The sequence below is a fragment of the Spinacia oleracea genome, chromosome 3 (assembly GCF_020520425.1).
Source record: "Spinacia oleracea cultivar Varoflay chromosome 3, BTI_SOV_V1, whole genome shotgun sequence".
Classification (NCBI taxonomy): Eukaryota; Viridiplantae; Streptophyta; class Magnoliopsida; order Caryophyllales; family Amaranthaceae; genus Spinacia; species Spinacia oleracea.
Genome location: NC_079489.1, coordinates 3,850,308 through 3,856,567, shown reverse-complemented (window position 1 = coordinate 3,856,567; position 6,260 = coordinate 3,850,308).

The following is a 6,260-nucleotide window of genomic DNA, read 5'->3' as shown; positions in this document are numbered from 1 at the left end:
GCACTAATCTTGCTTAATCACAAAGTAAAGCACATGATAATGCAGAACTAGCTAGGATGGTGCCTCATCACTTTCGAGGATAATCATTTTAATTCTGAAATTCGTACTTATACACTTAATCACATGATTATGCATTGTGTTAGGTTTTTTTTTCATTTGTTTTTTATATATAATAAGATGTACGTAGGTACTCCATCATACAAGTGTACTTACTTTGAATTAGACCTGGTTATCGGGCGGGGCGGGTCAGGGTCGGTGCGGGTCAAAAGAGGGTCGGGTATTGAAAGGGTCATTTTTAGCGGGTCGATAGTGGGCGGGTCAAAAGCGGGTCGCGGGTCAATAGCGGGTCATTAGTGGGCGGGTCAATAAACGAGCAATGAAAAATGAAAAACAAAAGAGCCATGTGCAAGTACAAGTAAATACGAAGCTATACACGTAATTTTTTGTATCATTACTATTTTAATTTTCAAAATAATTGTAGTATAAGTTTGACCCTTTAATGACCCTGCCCAATAAAGACCCTGTCCAATAAGAGCCCTGCCCAATAAAAGCCCTATTAACTTGACCCTAACCCTATATCCATTGGACTACCCTGTCCAATAACCAGGTCTACTTTAAATTACTTTTTCTTGTGTGCTTCAACTTCCTCTCTCATGTTGTTAATACGTCTACCTTATATACGTAAGGCGATAGAATCATTCTCACAGGATCGTGCGTCAATTGGTCGATAAAAATTGGTGTGTATTAGTGTAAATTTGTAGGAAGGTTTCTTTTATAGAGCATGTTACGTACGCTTTAAAGTCTTAGTTATGCTAAATATAATTTCAGGCATATTATGAAAGTTGTTAATTGTGTGTTTCAACTTCCTTTCTCATGTTGTTAGTTCCTCTAACCTATATAGATCGAGAAGTAGGGGTACGTCGTTCACCGATTCAAAATAATTTAAGTAGAAATGTTCCACTTTCTTTTATTCTCATGTTGTTAATTCCTCTAATCTATAAGAACACGATTGAATCCTACTCTCGAGAATTGTGCAAGTGCATCAACTGATTGATAAGAATTTTTGTTTTAAAAAGGTAAGATGAAATGTCCTACCAGATCAAAACCCCACACGGATCAACCCTGCTCAAATCAATTCACACGCGTTAGACAGGTCGATGAGAGTTGGTGTGTATATATTTGTAAGAAAACTCCTTTTATCGCCCTTATTACGTCCATTTTAAAGCCCTTGGTATGCTAATTATAATTAGGAGTATATTATGAAATTTGTGGCCCCAAAATTCACATAATTTTTGTTATGTGAAAAGCATCACTCACAAAACACATGCCAACTGGACAACTAAGTTAAGGTAAGGACAAGTCGTAAGTTAAAAAGAAAAAGAAGTTGATTGCTTGCTTGGCATACAAGGAACTTTATCTATCTATGTAACTCTTTCACCACTTTAATTGTTTGGAAAGTCGGTCGACAATATTACGCATTTGGAATATTACTTTTTAACAATTTCTTCCTTTCATTTTCCAATCAATTCATTTCAATTAATTGTGTATGAAAGGGGAGAAAGAAAATATTAAGCCTTAATTAAAAGAATGAACTAATTAAATAGTTCTTTTGACAAAATGACAATTTCCTCTCCCCATTTCCACCTCAGCTTGTTAAATGATTGACAAATTAAATTTCATAAAATCTTATTACTACATACATATACAGATATACGTTACACTTAATTTTGCACACCATACACTCGATCCTAAACTAGATATAATAATTCGACAATATTTACGAATATGGATAGGGTTGGTGTCAGGGGGCTGGTGGGGCCATGACCTCCCCCACCAGCCTATTGGTTAAATATACAATAAAAGTAGCGAGAAAAATGTTACCTCAGTTGGTTAGCAGATATGTGGAAAAGGTTCATGCTGTCACGTACTTAATCTCAGGTTTAACTTAGTTGAACCTTTTCTGAGAATGATTTTCCCCCTTGCCCCTATCATTAAAAAATTCTAGTTACGCCTTTACAAATATATGCAAACCGTAACTTTTAGTATTCGCAACAACAAGTACCAACAACCAAACAACCTAAAACATACAATTAGTTTATGCAAAGTGATTTTATAATCAATTGTGGAATAACAAAGCTAGTTTCAAAAGTTACAGAACAAAAACACATTCTTTTCTTGTAAAAAAAGGATAGTCGTGTTGATGGGTAAGTGAAGGGTTATAATCACTAAAAATTAGCCGGCAGTTCTGAATTGAAAGATCTTGCTAAGTAAGGTGCTTTCCATAGCATGTTTACATTTGTAAAGTTGGTCCAATATAAGTAAAAGCATGCATAATATATACAGCCCCCTTTTCCACTAATTTAACCTAAAAGGACCACCCAATTAATTAAAAAAAGCACTCATGCATGTTCAATAAAACAATACTCCCTCCGTCCTGGAATACTTGACATGTTTTCCTTATCGGGCCGTCCCTTAATACTTGACCTGTTTCTAAAAATGGAAATATTCTAACAATATTATATTATTTCTCACTCCATCCCTATTAACCCACCTACCCCCTACTCCATACAAAAAAAAATTAAAAATTCAACCCCTACTCTCCCCCAACCCCACCCCCTTTACACATTTCCCACTAACTACATTAAAATAATACCCCACTATCAACTACTACCTATTAAATTAAATAAGTCAATTCAAGTCCCTTAAACTCTGTGCCGGTCAAACCGGGTCGAGTATTCCGGGACGGAGGGAGTACATGCATTGTATTATTATACTTGTTAAGAGTAATAACTTATATGTGAGTTGGGACTCATTATACCACGTGAAAACAGAAAAGAGAAATATTCTAAAGTATAAAATTGGTGGACTAATTCATAGTTCACGTATTGCCAATTGGTTTTATGATAAAACCATATCTGCATGCTTGCATGGTTAGACTTTCCTCCGACGTTAGGCTCGACCTGGCCCAATGGAGTTTATCAATCTGTTTCTGGAAAATTTGGTAATATTAATCCAACCTTTGGCCGATTTTCTTTTATTAATCCCACCTACGACATATTTTTTAATAATCCCACCTTTACTACCCGACGACTTTTATTGGGCTTAAGTGGCCGGTAATCGGTGAAAAAGTCAACGAGATGGTGATGAATTGATGATGATGACTGAATATATCGAGAGAGAGTACTGCCATGTAGAGAAATAATGCCGCTTACAACAGTTTCATGACCTGTTGGGCCCAATAAAAGTTGTTGGGTAATAAAGGTGGGATTATTAAAAAATATGTCGTAGGTGGGCTTAATAAAAGAAAATCGGTCAAAGGTTGGATTAATATTACCAAATTTTCCATCTGTTTCTCAGCATCATATTGATTTTTTTCTACTATTCAATTACTACTTTGACCACATGAATACTAAGAAAATTTTTGTATTTTTAATTGTTATTGGGTTAATCTCAATATATATTTTAAAAATATTTAATCTTTGAATTTTTTTATTAATAGTTATTTTGTAGAAAGTTAATATGATGCATCTATTTTGAAACAAAGTATGTATAATTGTATCAATAAAGTTGTCAATCTATTGGTAGATTTTTTTTAGTTTTCTTGCCAAAAAGTTAGGTTTTACGTTATTGACATTTGACAGCATCCAAATTTTTATATAGTTTTGTGACAATGACTAGATTTAGGTGGAGGAGACATAAAGAAAAATATGTTAGTTAAGAACAAATTAATTATTTAAAAGTTTAATATGTTGATTAAGATTGTGAATGCATTGACACTAAGCTAAGATTTGGTTTCAATGAAACTAAAAGGCATCTTGATCGATTAAGCCACCACCCCCTACGGCCCTAGTCATATAAAACGTCTTGTTGTTTTGAAATCTAGGGTCAAAAAAGTAGTTTTGTCACCCATGCAATGCATTTTAGGTGGAAGAGAAAGTTTACTTGGCCTCTTTTAGTACCTTTATAAATTATAAATATGATCAATGATATACATCCAGTTTATGAAACTTTATGCAAAATTCCGGTATCGTATTTATTATTAGATGTTTTGAGAAGATGTTTGAATATATATTTTAGTTGTATCTTCATTGTATAGGGAGGTTTTAATTGTAGGTATTATTAGTCATGATTGAATTAGGAGTTTATATATCTATAGTAAATAATCTAAGTATAATTTTATAGCTCTGATACCATTACTAATATGTATAACCGTATAAGTTATACAAGTGCACATCTTAACACTTAATTGTTCCGCTATACATTCTCCTAATTTCCTTTATCATTCGAGGAATAGAAAATCAAAAGGAAAATATCTTAAAATCAAAGTTCACTTTACATTAACTTCTAATAATTCGATTATAACTATAATTAGGGTTGACACCTAGATCGACCAACCTCGAAGCACAACACGACAAGAGTCGAGCCAAAAATGGCCCAATATGACATCATAACGTGTCGTGAGTCGAGCAATGATCACTTTGACACACCATGGCCCGGCCCTATGCAGTAAAATCGATCTGTACAACTTTGGTTAACATGTTGACACGAACCCTACCAATAATATATATAGGCACGAAAAGCATGAGGTTTACATCAGTACAACAAAGGGGGCCAAAGCTAGAGTCATTAAGTGAAAGAATGGTCGGACCAAAACTCCATTGTTGTGTCAATTTTTTACCCTAAAAAATTATGTTTTCTTCCAAAAAGTTAAAAAGAAGTTAAAAAAAAGATGGGATTTTGTAGTACAAAAAATCCAGAGATCGATCTAGAGATTCCTGGGGAGCAGAAATGCATCTTTCCTAGTTGTCAATACTCTTTTCCAGATCAGCATCACATGGCACTTCTTATTTTTTCAATTTCCACATACAGACATTATCATTTGTGGATTACACGACACCCCCACTTTATTATAAACTATATTATTAATTAATTAAGTTTCCCATTATTTTACATTTTAACCCTTAATTAACATTTTAACAATAGTTATAGTTATTTACTAATTATGTACTTCCTACTTGGTTCGATCTAGTGAAGAGTGAAGACATGTACTTTCTTTTAGAGTTTCAGTATCAGCAGTTTAATGCATAAGAAATACTCTTACGTACATCTTTAAACATTAGTTATTTCTTTGTTGGTTACCAAGTATTTTGTTTTTGTTAGGTCACACGGAATATATACTTATTTTTGTATGCAACCAGATAAGCTAGTCAGCTAGATGCCGAAATGAGTAGGTTTAAATTAAAGCAAGAAGTAAGTCCCTCATTATTTAACATTTTAATCCTTATATAAATAACCTTTTAACAATAGTTATAGTTATAGTTAATTAGTTATAACTAATTATGTACTTCCTACTTACATATAGTGGCCCGATCTAATGAATACACATACGTTCTTTCAGTATCAGCAGCTCGACGCATAAGAAATACTTTTGCGTACATCTTTGGACATAAGTTATTTCCTTGATGTTTACGGAGTATTTTATTTCTGTTAGACCATACATTATCTCTCTAGGCAACCACATGAGCTAAAAAAATCAGACCAAACCAAGGAGAATCAAACCAGAAACTATTAAACTAGAAAAATCAGATCAGATCAAATCAGATAGTCAGCTAATCAGCTAGTCATACTTTATGTCTCTATGCAACCACATGAGCTAGTCAGCTAGATGCCGAAGAAAACAGGTCTAAAGCAAGAATTAAGGTTAAGTTAATTGATAATTAGTGCATTAGCATCGGTCATCATGTGAGTTAACACTATAATAATGCAAAGCCAGTGTACAAGCAAAGAGTTTTTAAGTAGTTGTCGTTATTATTAATAGATTCCATTTCTAAATTAAACCTATATATATATACACTTTTTATAGTTAAAATGCAGGTTTAATTTAGTGTAACTACAGTGTAGTGACTAATTAAGTATTACTGATCTTTAATTAAATATATTTACCAGCCGCCTTAATTTTGTCGTTTGTGTACATTTGTAACTCTTATAAAGGCTTTGCCATACTTTTAATAGCGACGTTTCAAACAGTTGGTCCCTAATGGTTCAAAGAGGGTGTGTGTGTGAGCCGTTAGGGATGTGAAACTCAAACACTAAATATGGTCCCTATTATTGAATCCGAAAATAATCCAATCCGATTACCAAGAAAGATATGGAGTTAAACACGTAAAACAGTCTCATTATCTGATGACCTTATCACGAGTCAATTAATTTTATTTATCACACGTACGATCCTTTTGTAGTTAATATTCGGATAACTATTT